This window comes from Rhinatrema bivittatum, chromosome 2, assembly GCF_901001135.1.
Source record: "Rhinatrema bivittatum chromosome 2, aRhiBiv1.1, whole genome shotgun sequence".
NCBI classification, from domain to species: Eukaryota; Metazoa; Chordata; class Amphibia; order Gymnophiona; family Rhinatrematidae; genus Rhinatrema; species Rhinatrema bivittatum.
Window position 1 is genome coordinate 37,227,418 of NC_042616.1, and position 16,306 is coordinate 37,243,723.

Consider the following 16,306-nt stretch of genomic DNA (forward strand, 5'->3'; position numbering starts at 1 on the left):
GTCCATAAAAATCATACTTCTGATATTTAAAATGCAGTCTTAATACTGCATCTCTGTCTATTTGTGAAACAAACTGTACTACTAATGTTGCTGTGGTAGTAATCTTTGATTCATAGGATTTTCTAGAAAGTCAGTCAAATTTAGATCTTCAATAATCTCTCCATTTTTTCCATTTCTCACCCCTTCCATTTGTTGCAAATAGTAAATTTTATTTAATTTAGGTAAATTATCCTGTGAAAATTTCAGAATATTCTTAAGGTAACTATAGAATAAATCTAGGGGTGTTATCAGATGACTTTTTGGAAAATTTAATAACCTAAGGTTTGATTTCTTCATCTGATTTTCCAATACCTCAATCTTATTTTCATGATCTTCCTCTGATTTAATTAAGTTTAGCTGAATATTTTGAACCTCCCCCAAATGTTTATCCATTACAGTAATATTCTTTTCTAATATATCCACTTTCTCTTGTACCTGAGTATTCTTTTTGAAGGCTTCTTGCACAGTATTACCCAAGCTATTTATTGATTTTTGCATATTTATCATCATCTTTCCTAATTCTTCCATTGAAAGATTTTTTTGGGGTAATAACAGAGACATTCTCAATACCATTCAAGTTTAATTGAACATCACATCCTCTTAACTGTTGCAATGTCCCATCAATCATATCTGCATTAATTACCAATTTGTCCTTGGATTCCCTAGGACTATGTTTTTCTATGTCCTCCAGAATTTTAGTCGTTTCCACGATATTCCTATGGGATACCAAGGAACCTTGCATAGAGGAATTCAAATCAGAATCGGTTTTTGCAGACGGTGGGACCGGTTTTTCTGGGGCACCTGGGGCTAACGATGTTTCAAATGCCAACAGGACTAGTGCAAGACAGTTATTGTCACTGTCTTCTATTGCACTCAACCCTCCTGGATAGCTGTGCTTGCAAGATCTTTGTAGGATTGCTCCCAAGCTCTCCCTAACAAGGTCCCATAACAATGCAAACATTCACCAATACAGCTGATGGCTGAAGATCTATAAAATGCTCATCTACTGCTAGAAACATAAATTGGCTCCATCGGGACTTGAACCCAAAACTTTCGGTGTGTGAAACAGATGTGATAACATCTACACCATGCAACCATTTCCTTGAGTGAGCACTTCTTTATTACACTTTCAAACACCTATCCAGTTATTTTAGTATACTGTTTGAATAATTCATGGGATAATCGCCTCAGCCACCATTCACATTCTAACATTTTTTACTCTTGGGAAAAAATAGATCTTCCAGGAGCCATCCCATCTACCATGAAAAATTTGTTTTACTAGAGTCACTGCTGAATTCTTTTTACCACACAAAGTGTTGGGCTTAGGAGTTTACCTAAAGCTTTCTTATTTCGTCTCCAGTAACCATTCCCACACTTCTTCTGGGGAAGACGATATCTGCTATGAATTCGCATGACATCAAGTAGCACGCATAGAAAGAAGGGCCTGTAAATCTATCCCATGCATATAGATTGTGGGTATCCTGAAAACCTGACAGGTGGGGTTTCCACTGCACATATATGGAACCCATTGGTCTTCAACTTGCTTTTTCGGTATCTAAATTATCCTTGCACTCAGACTCATGCCCGTTTCTGCAGCAAGTTAAAAATGGCTCCACTGGGGATTGAACGCAGGACCTTCTGCATGTAAAGCAGATGTAATACCCACTACACTATGGAACCAACTGACCAGTTCTTTTAATCTGTGAACAATTGTCGAACCCTTGATGCTCGACTAAAGGAGGGCTAATTGAACAAGCATCTCAGCTAGAGAAGTGCATTCATTGAAAACAAAATATAAAAATGAAATCAGTGGAGCCAACTTGTTTCATTTTTATTTATTTATTTTATTTATTAAAAATTATTGTATGCCATCGTTCATAATATACATCACAACGGTTTACATGTTACAAAATCATAAAATCAAACTGAAATATCTAAAAGGTACAGTAAAATATGATAAAAAATAAAATTGTTAATCAATTATTAATAAATGAACATAAAACAAAGATAAAATAATGTTTCTTTAAACCAATGAGTCCTTTTTTTCAAGATAGTCAATATAAGCCTGTTCGAAAAGCCATGCTTTTAGAGCTTTTTTAAAAGCTTTAAACTCTGACTCTAAACTCTTAGGGTCCAAAATGAACTGAAGGGGACCCGTGATCTAAAGGAATCCTACTTGTTTCATTTCTGTCAAACAGAATGATTTCTATAAGCAATTATAGTCCAAAGACCCATGGAAATCATAGGCATAGCAACAGTTGCACATGTATGGAGAAAGGTTCATACACTGTGGAGCGGGCAGGCTGCAGAGAAGGGACGGATTGGCATTCCGTCAAGCAAGGAGAGTTATGATGTATCGCAGCGGAGCATTTTCCTAGTCTGGTATATTGAGAGAAGGTTTTTTTATTCAGATGATCTTCAGCCGGGCAGCAGCATAAGAGCGCAGAGTTCCACTGGCACCAGGAGCTGGAGCTGAGGGGATGAATCCCAGGACCGATGTCTTCACCCTGCTGCTAAGGATCTGAGAGAGAGAGACTGTAACACTGAGAGAGAGATGCTCGTTTCAGCAGACATTGCACTGCTGCTGAGGATCTGTTAGAGGGATAGTACGGGCTGAGAGAATGAGAGTTGGAATTAGCAGAAAGAGAGAGAGAGAGAGACCTGTTTCAGCTGGGAAGTACAGCTGTGGGGTGACAGGAAAAGGTTGCACAGGACCCTCATATCTAACTGGGAAGGAAGCAGCATTTCACTCTGCAGACAAACTGTTAAGTACCAGCAGTTACTGCTCCTTTCCTTTTTTCCTCTTTGCTGTTTGCAGTTTTCCAAGCCTTTTGAGTTAACTGTAAATCCTTTTCTTATATATTATAACATTCATTTATTAGCACTGTTTCTGTGAAGGATTAGTGACAGGTTATTACTGAGTATCAGCAGGGTCCTGCACCAAGTCTCACACAGTTCTTTCAGGTTTTTGTGTCAGGTAGAGCTGGAGTAACCAACCAGCATCTGAATCAGTGAGGAGGTCTTCTGACCACAGATTGTGCTAATAAATAAACATTTGACTGCTATTTAGTGATTCCTCAGTTGTTATGTTTATTGTTTTGCCTTTTCTGGGTCCCTTTTTCTCAGAGGAGGATCTAGTTTAGGGGTAGTGAGTGGACTAAACCATTTGCTATGGCTCACTGGAGTAACTATAGAGGGCAGACAGTTCCCTGTGATCTGAGGGACTCCTCGTCTCTGAGAAATCACTGATTAGCACTGTGAAATGCCTGAATACCAACAAAATGTTTCTTCATTTATATTTATAAACTAATAGGTCCATTCAGCGGTGCTGAGAGCAGGAAGTTAGCTGTACTTACCCAGGTACGGGTTCCCGCTGGATAGACCCAAAGACAGTGGAGTAAGTTTATCTATCTCACTTCAGGGCTGCTACCCAGCTAAACATAAGCCCCACACCAGGTCATCTCTTTTTATCCAGGTAAGTTAGCCATTCATTGGCCCACAATTTTAACACTTTGCGCTTTGTCCAGCTAAATTCCAAACTCAGCAGGACAAATCCGCTGACCAAGGACCTTTAAAAGTATTACAGGGCACAAAGCGATGTTTGCAAAGTCTCCTTACCGGTTTTTTTTCTTCGAAGCGCATGCACTGCAATCAGACCAAACACACACGGGATGTCAAGAAGAAGAAAGGGAAAGGAAAAGGGGAAAGGGGAAGCATAAATAAGACAGAAAAAGGGGAGGAAAAGTAGAGAACAGCAAAGGCAGGTGAGCAGAGAGGAAGGAGGAGGGAGATATAGAGAAGGGAGCCATGGGCTAGGGGAGAGGAGGGAGAGCAGAGAGAGCATTGGAAGGAGGGTGGGAGGAGTTGATACAATAACAGGAAGGAGCAAAGGAGAAAAAGATGGAAGGGGGGAACAGGAGATAAGGCCGGGAGATTGATGGGAGAGGGAGGAGGGAGATGCGGAGGGGGAGGCATGGGGTAGAAGAGAGGAGAGAGAGCAGAGGGAGCAGTGGAAAGAGGGATGGGAGTAGCTGCACCGGTGCTGAAGTTTGCAGGACGAGCGGAACCGGAAAGAGAAAGAAAGGAGATATGTGAGCATTTCCTGATGTCCTACTTTCCATCTGAGGTAGAGGCATTGTTCTTGGTTATCACAAAGTTAATTGTGCCCATTTCTGTATACAAAGTAAGGGGTAAGTTTTCAGAAGAGCTGCTAAGTGACCACAAGAGTTGATTCCGTTTACTGGATAAATTTTCAATCACAGCTTGGCGGCTGGAAATATTCCCAAATTTAGCTTAGCCGGTTCATCACTGAGAAGCCTCCTGAAGACTTCCCCTGAGCAGCTCCAGAGGATCTAACCTCACTGAATCCCTTAATCTAAAAAAAATACCCACCTCTATCCTGACTCCCAATCGCTCGGTCATTTTTGATGCAGGCTTGTCTTCGTCTGTTAAAGAAAGGTTCAGACTTTAAATTGTGTAAAGCTGAATGCACATCACCATTATATACAGGGAGGACAATAATGAAAGCCATTTCCGGGGGTAAAACGCTCTTTTATCCACAGAAATAGGCTGTTTGATTACTGTCCATCCTCTACACAAGTAAAGGTAGGAACATAAAACAAGGTATATTTCTGGTTTGGAGTTCGGACAGGGGGAAAACTATATGCTACCCAGCTAAACATAAGCCCCATACCCAGTCATCTCGTTTTATCCAGGTAAGTTAGCCATTCATTGGCCCACAATTTTAACACTTTGCGGTTTGTCCAGCTAAATTCTGAACTCAGCCGGACAAATCCACTGACCAAGGACCTTTAAAAGTATTATAGGGTACAAAGCGATGATTGCAAAGTCTCCTTACCGGTTTTTTTTCTTCGAAGAGCATGCACTGCAATCAGACCAAACACACACGGGATGTCAAGGAGAAGTAAGGGAAAGGAAAAGGGGAAAGGGGAAGCATAAATAAGACAGAGAAAGGGGAGGAAAAATAGAGAACAGCAAAGGCAGGTGGATAGAGAGGAAGGAGGAGGGAGATATAAAGAAGGGAGCCATGGGCTAGGGGAGAGGAGGGAGAGCAGAGAGAGCATTGGAAGGAAGGTGGGAGGAGTTGCACCGGTGCTGAAGTTTGCAGGATGAGTGGAACCGGAAAGAGAAAGAAAGGAGATATGTAAGCATTTCCTGATGTCCTACTTTCCATCTGAGCTACAGGCATTGATCTTGGTTATCACAAACAGGCCAATACAGTAAGGTGCGGTAGAAAGAGGTGCATTAGTGCCGGGCGCACCAGCGTTTGCCGCACGCACAGTTTGGATCACATACCGCTCGAGACTGTATTTAAATGGCAATCTTTGCGGGTCTTGAAGGCTTTATGCATAAGCAACACGAAATCAGACGAAAAAGAAGAGTCTGAAGACAAATCTGTCTGATCCCCCTCAGGGACCTCTGGATTGGCAGCACAGCTGGGTCTCGCAGGTCTGTCCCCCTTAGGGACTCTGCGTTGTGGTGAGAATCGCGGTGGAGGCTCGTCCTCCCCCCGTGCCGCTGGCACCTTGGGGCGTTCCCACGGGAGCGGGTCAGCACCTGAAGAATGTAAGTCCCCAAATGCTCTGGTCACTGTTTGGACCCTCACCAGGTCCCTGCCCGTGGCCGCAGAGACTCCCTTGGCTCCGGAGAGGCAATGGGAACACAAATTGTCCCAGGACAGTTGCGCCTGGGCGGTGCCGCAGGCTCTACAAGTGGCCCGATGCGGCAAGCTGCAGCAAAAAACAGCCCCGAGAATCGCTCAGAAGGTGGCGAAAATGGGGCGCAAGCACCCAAATGCGACCGGAAGGGAAGGAGAATGAAGCCCCGACAGAACACACACAAAAAAATTTTTAACTTTTTTTTTTTTTTTTAAATATACTCGCCCAATAGTCTCCGGGTCCTGGACCTACTGGGGGGAGTGAGCCGGGCTCCCCGGTATCACCCCCAGTCACGAATTCACGCTGGCAGGAGGGCAAAGCACCCCACACCTCAGCGGCCTCGGAAACCCTCCGGACCTCACAACCCCCCGGGAGGCGGGAGACTGGACCTGCAGGCAAACCACTGCGCTCCTATACCTTATTCTAACTTTATCCTTCTCTTTACCCAGCTAACAATACTATCTAGAAGTGAAAAACTAGGCCTCAGCACAGACTGTAGGTTCTGCACCTCCTCCACCTGCTAGGAGACAGAGGAAGACTGCCAGACTGCAGGTGGCACCAGCCTAGATAAGGCAGAGGTTTGTTTGATAAACTTCTGTCTCCAACTGCTAGAGGGGGGGCAAAACCCAGGAGTCTGGACTGATCCTGGTACGTACAGGGAATTCAGCTTAGCCAGTTCAGCACTGAGGAGCCTCCTGAAAACTTAGCCTGAGCAGTTCCAGAGGATCTAACCTTGCTGAAGGGCCTGTCCCTTAATCTAAAAAAAATACCCACCTCTATCCTGACTCCCAATCGCTCGGTCATTTGTGATGCAGGCTTGTCTTCGTCTGTTAAAGAAAGGTTCAGACTTTAAAATGTGCAAGGCTGAATGCACATCACCATTATATACAGGGAGGACAATAATGAAAGCCATTTCTGGGGGTAAAGCGCTCTTTTATCCACAGAAATAGGCTGCGTGATTACTGTCCATCCTCTACACAAGTAAAGGTAGGAGCAAAGAACAAGGCAGATTTCTGGTTTGGAGTTCGGACAGGGGGAAAACTATATGCAGAGTTTTCCTTTAACACCGAGCCCTCACAAAAAGCAGGCAGGGGTATTTTAGAGGGGGCAATAAACAAAGCAAATCTAGATGTGTTCTTTTGCATTCCTTATCACCTCAGGTTAAAATTCAGATGGGATTGGCCAGACCTTGCATACTTTGATTATTTAGGTCAAGGCTGGGAAACATCCAGACCCAGATGAGACCCACAGCTCAGTCCCAGGCAGCCACTGCCAGAGCCCCAAACCAGAGGTTCATGGAGGGAGCTTTTGCTCCGTGTCTCTGACTCCCCCCCTCCCCCCCATAATCAAATGTTCACGGCAGGAGCGAGCAGGATCTGCTGCCACAGCTTGGGTTCATCTCCCCACCTTGTCCTTGAATGAAATATTCATAAGGACTGGAGAGTGGCAGGAGAGCTCCTGCCTCATCCTTGGCTCCTTCCTGCAGCCTCCCACCCCAAGAAAAACTGGGAGAGGCAAGGCTCGCTTTCAATTGCTTCCCCTCCCCCTTTATAATCCCACACAATGTTTGTTTTGGTTAAATAAAGGCCGCAGTTTATTATAACATGACCCGAGCCCCTAACACTTAATACATTATTCAACATATACACCCCCCCCTTTTATCCCCTTCTTAACAACTTGCTCCCCACCTGGACCCAGTGGTAGAGCTGCACCCATAGAGTCCATTTCCTTACCCCGCCTCGCACCAGCGTGGGTAAGTACCCCGGCCTCTGAGCTTCGGCCCCCCTCTTGCTCATTGGCCACCTCATGTGGCAGCCCCACGCTACACGAGATACCCCCCCTCCCCCCAAATGCCTTTTAACAAGACATAACAAAATCAACCATATTGGGCTGGGGTTACCCGCCCCTGTGACAATCAATAGAGACAACACACATTGAATAACATCCAATGATTCTACCATAAGGGAGGGAGGAGGGAAATTATTCCAGCCTGCTCCCTCAGCCCTCTCCCACCCAACTGAGGCGCGAACGGGCTCTCTGCCCTAACTAACTATTACCCCAACCAATCCCAGCTCCTCAATTCAAAATACTTTCTTTTCATTGGCCTCTTAGCTTTACTTTCTCCCCCTCCCCTTTCCCTCCTAACTTATAATTTAACCCTATCCTACCGCTCGCTAACCCCCGTTATTATCTGCTAAGCAATACAAGATTGCTTAGCCTTCACTTAAATGTTCACAGGGAAAACAGCGCAAGAGCTGTGCTGCTTCTGGCTCTGCCCCTGCCACACAGAATGAAATATTCCTGGCAGGAATGAAGAGCACACATCACATCTCTTCCTTTACCTCCCTGGAATAAAACATTCTTAGCAGAAGTAAAGCAAAAGCTGCTTCACCTGACACTCGGAGGTTAAACCCTTGCTCACTTGCTTGGACCTTGAAGATCCCAGCAAGCACTGCAGAGGCCTTGCCTGCTCCTGCACTTGTGCCTCTCTCCTGACAACCTCCCACCCACCAACTGCGTTTCCCAAGTACCCTACCACCTGCTCCTTCATGAGGGCTTTCTGAGGACATTGTGACTCCCTAAACCTGGGGTTTCACAGTATCCAGACGAATAAAGAAGGCACATCCAAAAAATACAAGAATCACTGAAAAACTCACTTACCTAGGATCCACAGTGCTAATAAACAGAGCTTGTTATGAAGACTGTATTGCAAGCAGGGCAAGAAGAAAAGGAATTTCACAGTAACTCCAACTGGTTTTTAGTGAATGCTGCACCTGTCTCAGTCGGCTCTGAGGGTGCTGATAGGATCAGCTCAGACTGTACAACTGGCTGGGCTTCTTTAGCTTTACAAACTCTCCCTGTCTGTCCCTATTAACCCACAGCTCTATCTCTCCCTCAGGGACCCTCTAATGGTAATAAAAGGGAATTTTACATGGGAGGGAAATAATATTAACCACTAAAACTGTTTTGCTAAAAGGAGAAGTAAGGGAAAGGAAAAGGGGAAGCATAAACAAGACAGAGAAAGGGAAGGAAACGCAAAGAACAGCAAAGGCAGGTGGGCAGAGAGGAAAGAGAAGGAAGATATAGAGCGTTCACCCAGCAAGATAGGAACCAATCTCTTGAAGAGACAGCGTAGTCCAGGCAGAAGGTCTGTGGCAGATAGTGAAGAGACGAAGTGATGGTCACAGGAACATGGAGACGTTGGAGGCATGAAGACCCAAGAGACGCTGGAGGCATGAAGACACAGGAGACACTGGAGGCATGAAGACCCAAGAGACGCTGGAGGCATGAAGACACAGGAGATGCTGGAGACATGAAGACACAGGAGACGCTGGAGGCATGAAGACCCATGAGACGCTGGAGGCATGAAGACCCATGAGACGCTGGAGGCATGAAGACACAGGAGACACTGGAGGCATGAAGACACAGGAGACGCTGGAGGCATGAAGACCCAAGAGACGCTGGAGGCATGAAGACACAGGAGACGCTGGAGGGACGATGACACAGGAGACACTGGAGGCATGAAGACCCAAGAGACTCTGGAGGCATGAAGACACAGGAGACGCTGGAGGGACGATGACACAGGAGACACTGGAGGCACGGCACCGAAGCACAGGGATCACAGCCTAGGAGCAACAGAGGATGTCTGTTGCAAAGAGCAAGAAAGAAAGGAGTTGCCTGGTTTCAAACCTCTACTATGGTGATGTCATAATCAGACATCATAATCCCGAGCTGGTTTAGCTCTCCAGCTGCAGCCCTTAAAGGGACCTAACACTTTGCTCTCTGGCTATAGTTTTCCCCCTGTCCGAACTCCAAACCAGAAATATGCCTTGTTATATGCTCCTACCTTTACTTGTGTAGAGGATGGACAGTAATCAAACAGCCTATTTCTGTGGATAAAAGAGCGCTTTACCCCCAGAAATGGCTTTCATTATTGTCCTCCCTGTATATAATGGTGATGTGCATTCAGCCTTACACATTTTAAAGTCTGAACCTTTCTTTAACAGACGAAGACAAGCCTGCATTAAAAATGACCGAGCGATTGGGAGTCAGGGTAGAGGTGGGTATTTTTTTAGATTAAGGGACAGGCCCTTCAGTGAGGTTAGATCTTCTGGAGGCTTCTCAGTGCTGCACCGGCTAAGCTAAATTTGGGAACATTTCCATGCTGGTAATCAGTTTGCCTTCCTTCCATTTTTCTTAATGCATGGAATACACCTGGTCTGTGCTTCTAGGATGCTACTTTTAAACAAGGCCCATGCCTGTTTTTTCTAACTACTTTTCTCATTTTCTTAAAGTTTCCCTTTTGAAAGTTTAGCACTAGAGCCGTGGATTTGCATACTGTTCCCCTTTTAGTCATTAATTCAAACTTGATCATATTATGATCACTATTGCCAAGCAGCCCCACCACTGTTACCTCTCTCACCAAATCCTGAGAGGAGAGGATCACCTTGCTGGTGGCTGAAAGGAATCAGTACGTTTTTGCTTGGGACATTGTCTTTTTTTAAAAGTATTGGGGCAAAGTTAACTATTTGGGAATATTATTTAGTGTGTTTGTGCCTTTAATAGTCAGAAAGGCAGTGAATAAACAAGTTAGACTGTATTTTTAAATAGTCAGTCAATAAGGTAGCAGTAGGTAGTGTGTTTATTTTTAAAAGTCTGCAATACAAACTGAGTGTTTGTATTGAAAAAAAAAACCCACAAAAAAAAACAACCAACCCAAAAAGTATCCAGAAGCTAGAAATAAGCTAGGAGCAGTATATACCTAAGTAGAAAAGTTGAATAGTTCAGCTCAGTTACTCACCTTGGAAAGGTGTTGAGGTAGTGTGATTGGGTTTGAATAGGCACCAACATTTGTTAATCAAGAGAGCAGTGAGTCACTCAGGCTGACTAACTGAAGTTAAGACTGTTTGTATTTCCCAACCCTCCCCCCTCCCCCAGGTCATCCCTTAATTTATAGGCAAGTGCCACTTTCACAAAAAAAAAACAAAAAACCCAACAAAACCTTTATTGAGAATTCGATCAGAGCCCAGTAGGCCACTACCAGACACATAGTGAATTCACTAATATATTTAAAGGACGTTAGACACATTCCTACTCCCATAGCAACCTAAAACTTAACTAGGAACTGATCAAAATTGAGATGAAGACAGCAGTCCAGCACAAGAGGGGGGCTTCCCAGTCTTTTGCATCGAGTGTCACATGTATGATTTTTTACCCACCGGTGAGAAGTTGTACATGTGCATGCGATGCAAAGAGCTCCTGGCTCTCAGAGAACGAGTCCGATCTCTGGAGGCTAGAGTGGCAGACCTGGAGGAGTTGAGGCAGACAGAGAGATATATAGATGAGACCTTCAGGGACATAGTAGTCAAGTCCCAATTTCAGACTGGCAGCCCTGGTGCTGCCTTGGAGGAAGAAGGTCTCATGATGGGAGAACACCAACCAGGTGCAGCAGGAAAGGATCCTGTAGCAAGGACCTGCTCTCCAGGTGATGCATTGTCCTTTCTCACTGAGGATATCTCCCCAAGGCCTACTGCCCAGGAGGGAAGGGTTAGGTCGGCCGTCATAGTTGGTGATTCGATTATTAGGAATGTAGATAGCTGGGTGGCTGGTGGGCGTGAGGATCACCTGGTAACATGCCTACCTGGTGCGAAGGTGGCGGACCTCACGCGTCACCTAGATAGGATTTTAGACAGTGCTGGGGAGGAGCCGGCTGTCGTGGTACATGTGGGCACCAACGACATAGGAAAATGTGGGAGGGAGGTTCTGGAAGGCTCTTAGGTAGAAAGCTTAAATCCAGAACCTCCAGGGTAGCATTCTCTGAAATGCTCCCTGTTCCACACGCAGGTCACCAGAGGCAGGCAGAGCTCCGGAGTCTCAATGTGTGGATGAGACGATGGTGCAAGGAAGAGGGATTCAGTTTTGTTAGGAACTGGGGAACCTTTTGGGAAAGGGGGAGTCTCTTTCGAAGGGATGGGCTCCACCTTAACCAGGGTGGAACCAGACTACTGGTGCTAACCTTTAAAAAGGAGATAGAGCAGCTTTTAAACTAGAACAAAGGGGAAAGCCGACAATCGCTCAGCAGTGCATGGTTCGGAGAGAGGTATCTTTAAAGGATACTAATGATGCATTAGAATTAGGGCATCCTGACAGTGAGGTTCCAATAATTAGAAAAGTAGTCCAAGTGCCTGTAACTAAAACCTCTCCTGAGCTAAAAATTTCTAACTTATCCCTATCAATTAAAAAGCAGAATGAAAATACAAACAAAAAGCAAACTGAAATGTTTGTATGCTAATGCAAAAAGTCTAAGAAGTAAGATGGGAGAATTAGAATGTATAGGAGTGAATGATGACATACTTAGGGGTAGATTTTCAGAGCCCTGCTCGCCGGGAAGCCTATTTTACATAGGCCTCCCGGCGCGCGCAGAGCCCCGGGACTCGCGTAAGTCCCGGGGTTCTCGGAGGGGGGCGTGTCGGGGGGCGGGCCCGGTCGTCGCGGCGTTCCGGGGGCGTGTCGGCAGCGTTTTGGGGGCGGGTACGGGGCGTGGCTACGGCCCGGGGGCGTGGCCGCGCCCTCCGTACCCGCCCCCAGGTCGCGGCCCGGCGCGCAGCAGGCCCGCTGGCGCGCGGGGATTTACGTCTCCCTCCGGGAGGCGTAAATCCCCCGACAAAGGTAAGGGGGGGGGTGTAGACAGGGCCGGGCGGGTGGGTTAGGTAGGGGAAGGGAGGGGAAGGTGAGGGGAGGGCAAAGGAAAGTTCCCTCCAAGGCCGCTCCGATTTCGGAGCGGCCTTGGAGGGAACGGGGGGAGGCAGGCTATACAAAATCGATAGCCTTGCGCGCGCCGATCCAGGATTTTAGTGGATACGCGCGGCTCCGCGCGTATCTACTAAAATCCAGCGTACTTTTGCTTGAGTCTGATGCGCAAGCAAAAGTAGGCTGATCGCGCTTCTTTTAAAATCTACCCCTAAATTGGCATCTCAGAGACTTGGTGGAAAGAGGATAACCAATGGGACAGTGCTATACCGGGGTACAAATTATAGCGCAATGACAGAGAGGAGCACTGGGGAGGAGGTGTGGTGCTTTATGTCCGGGATGGCATAGAGTCCAACAGGATAAACATCCTGCATGAGACTAAATACAAAATTGAATCTTTATGGGTAGAAATCCCTTGTGTGTCGGGGAAGACTATAGTGATAGGGGTATACTACCGTCCACCTGGTCAAGATGGTGAGACGGACAGTGAAATGCTAAGAGAAATTAAGGAAGCTAACCAAATTGGTAGTGCAATAATAATGGGAGACTTCAATTACCCCAATATTGACTGGGTAAATGTATCATCAGGTCACGCTAGAGAGATAACGTTCCTGGATGGAATAAATGATAGCTTTATGGAGCAATTGGTTCAGGAACCGACGAGAGAGGGAGCAATTTTAGATCTAATTCTCAGTGGAACACAGGACTTGGTGAGAGAAGTAACGGTGGTGGAGCCGCTTGGCAATAGTGATCATAATATGATCAAATTTGATTTAATGACTAGAAGAGGAACAAAGTGCAAATCCAAGACTCTCGTGCTAAACTTTCAAAAAAGAAACTTTGATAAAATGAGAAAAATTGTTAGAAAAAAACTGAAAGGAGCAGCTACAAAAGTAAAAAATGTCCAAGAGGCGTAGTCATTGTTAAAAAATACCATTCTAGAAGCACAGTCCAGATGTATTCCACACATTAAGAAAGGTGGAAAGAAGGCAAAACGATTACTGGCGTGGTTAAAAGGGGAGGTGAAAGAAGCTATTTTAGCCAAAAGATCTTCATTCAAAAATTGGAAGAAGGATCCAACAGAAGAAAATAGGATAAAGCATAAATGTTGGCAAGTTAAATGTAAGACATTGATAAGACAGGCTAAGAGAGAATTTGAAAAGAAGTTGGCTGTAGAGGCAAAAACTCACAGTAAAACCTTTTTTAAATATATCCAAAGCAGAAAGCCTGTGAGAGACTCAATTCTTTTTACCACACAAGGTGTTGGTTTAGGAGTTTACCTAAAGCTTCCTTATTTCATCTCCAGTAACCATTCCCACACTTCTTCTGGGGAAGACGATATCTGCTATGAATTTGCATGAGATCAAGTAGCAAGCATAGAAGGAAGGGCCTGTAAATCTATCCCACGCATATAGATTGTGGATATCCTGAAAACCTGACAGGTGGGGTTTCCACTGCACATATATGGAACCCATTGGTCTTCAACTTGCTTTTTCGGTATCTAAGTTATCCTTGCACTCAGACTCATGCCTGTTTCTGCAGCAAGTTAAAAATGGCTCCACTGGGGATTGAACCCAGGCCCTTCTGCGTGTAAAGCAGATGTGATACCCACTACACTATGGAACCAACTGACCCCTTCTTTTAACCTGTAAGCAACTGTTGAACTCTTGATGCCAGACTAAAGGAGGACTAATTGAACAAGCAGCTCAGCTAGAGAAGTGCATTCATTGAAAACAAAATATAAAAATGAAATCAGTGGAGCCAACTTGTTTCTTTTTTATTTATTTAGTTTATTTATTAAAAATTCTTGTATACCATCGTTCATAATATACATCACAACGGTTTACATGTTACAAAATCATAAAATCAAACTGAAATATCTAAAAGGTACAGTAAAATATGATAAAAAATAAAATTGTTAATCAATTATTAATAAATGATCATAAAACAAAGATAAAAATAATGTTTCTTTAAACCAATTAGTCCTTTTTTTCAAGATAGTCAATATAAGCCTGTTCGAACAGCCATGCTTTTAGAGCTTTTTTAAAAGCTTTAAACTCTGACTCCAAACTCTTAGGGTCCAAAATGAGCTGAAGGGACCCGTGAACTAAAGGAATCCTACTTGTTTCATTTCTGTCAAACAGAATGATTTCTATAAGCAATTATAGTCAAAAGACCCATGGAAATCATAGGCATAGCAACAGTTGCAAATGTATGGAGAAAGGTTCATACACTGTGGAGCGGGCAGGCTGCAGAGAAGGGACGGATTGGCATTCCGTCAAGCAAGGAGAGTTATGATGTATCGCAGCGGTGCATTTTCCTAGTCTCCTATAATGCCGCAGAGCGTGTTACAGTGATGCTGAGCTCGAAGAATGAGCATGTCACAGCCTTGCTCTGCATTGTTTCTCTAGACATTGTCTGTGTGAAAGCATAGCACTGAGCTCTCTCCGAGTTCTTGGTAAGGATTTTTGCTGTGGCAGCCCATTAACACAAGACAGGAAAACAAACCATAGAGGCAGCATGGCATCACAATATCTCTGCATCATTGTAGATTTGTGTTGCTTTGCTTGCTGTTCTGTTTTTCCTTTTTCGTGATTGAAGCCTTAGCTACTCTTCAGATTAGTTATTTATTCTCTGTATGACTGCCAGTGGGCACATTGTGGGCAGTGGGAGCTAGGTAGTACTGGGCATAAGCAAGCAGTGAAGGCAGGCCAGAAAGTGCAGCATAACAGGCTGTATTGTGAAGCCTGTCTGTGACAGAGAAATAGTGCAGACAGAGCAGACAGGATGACACTCACTGTTTGCCTGGCAGAAGGCAAAGTGTGTGCAGTGGGCACTAGGCAGTGGGCATTATAATACCACAGAAAAATGTTAAATCGTTGTAGTAATCTTAACATCCCCGGTGACATATATACAATGATGTGAGGGAGAGGGAAAGGCAGAGCAGATGAAGTAACTTTAAATGTGTCCAAAATTGCGCACTTTTGCACTGGCACCGGCAGGTAAAAACCAAAATGTATCCATCCCCAGTCAGTCCCACTATTCAGTTTATCTGTATCCAGCTCCAGCCAGTTCCAATATCCACTTTGTGTCTGTATCCAGTCCCAGCTAATCCCTGCATTCTATCTGTACCTGTATCCAGCCCCCGCAAGTTCCAGCATTCAGTCTGTGCCTGTACTCAGCTTTCGACCAGCTTGAAAAAGGATCCTAAGTGAGAAATTCAGAACATACATTATCAGCCATTTAAACTAGAGGTTGGGGGTGGCAAGTGGTGGACAATGAAACTGTCATATCACCCCAAACAATAAGGTAATTGGGAGGAGAAATCAACATCAATCAGTTCAAAACAGCAGAAAAGGTGACTAGGAAGAGCAGCAAATCAAGGGAAAAAAGTTGGAAAGCTCGGACCACAAATGCTCGTAGTCTGGGCAATAAAACCCCAGACCTGCAGGCCTTAATGTTGGAAGTGGATTTGGACATCGTTGCTGTTACAGAGAACCTGGTTCACTGAGTCTCATGATTGGGATACAGCCATACCAGGCTATAGCTTGTGAAGGAAGGACAGAAAAGGGGGAGGAGTAGTGCTTTATGTTAAAAACAATATTCACGAACTGAAATGCAAGGGATGTGGGGTAGGGAAGAAACATTATAGGCTGTCCTAAAAAAAGAAGATGGTGCTTCCATTTACATCAGTGTGGTCTACAGGCCTCTGACTCATAGATGCACTGGACAGAGATCTGGTCAAAGACTTCCAAAAGGTTGGAAAGAAGGGAGACGTTGCCAGTTGAGATTTTAATCTGCCTGATGTGGATTGTTGTATCCCTTGTGCAGATAGTGGA

General features: G+C 44.8%; 1 protein-coding gene and 1 non-coding gene across 2 annotated transcripts in view; one reads left to right on the forward strand and one right to left on the reverse strand.

The window, feature by feature from the left end:
* LOC115083187 (zinc finger protein 268-like) overlaps positions 1 to 16,306 on the forward strand; it is a 127,541-nt gene that overhangs the window by 26,070 nt on the left and 85,165 nt on the right. The gene's annotated exons all lie outside the window — the stretch shown is intronic.
* TRNAV-UAC lies at positions 14,021 to 14,093 on the reverse strand. The gene has a single exon. It is a non-coding gene; the product is annotated as a tRNA-Val (tRNA).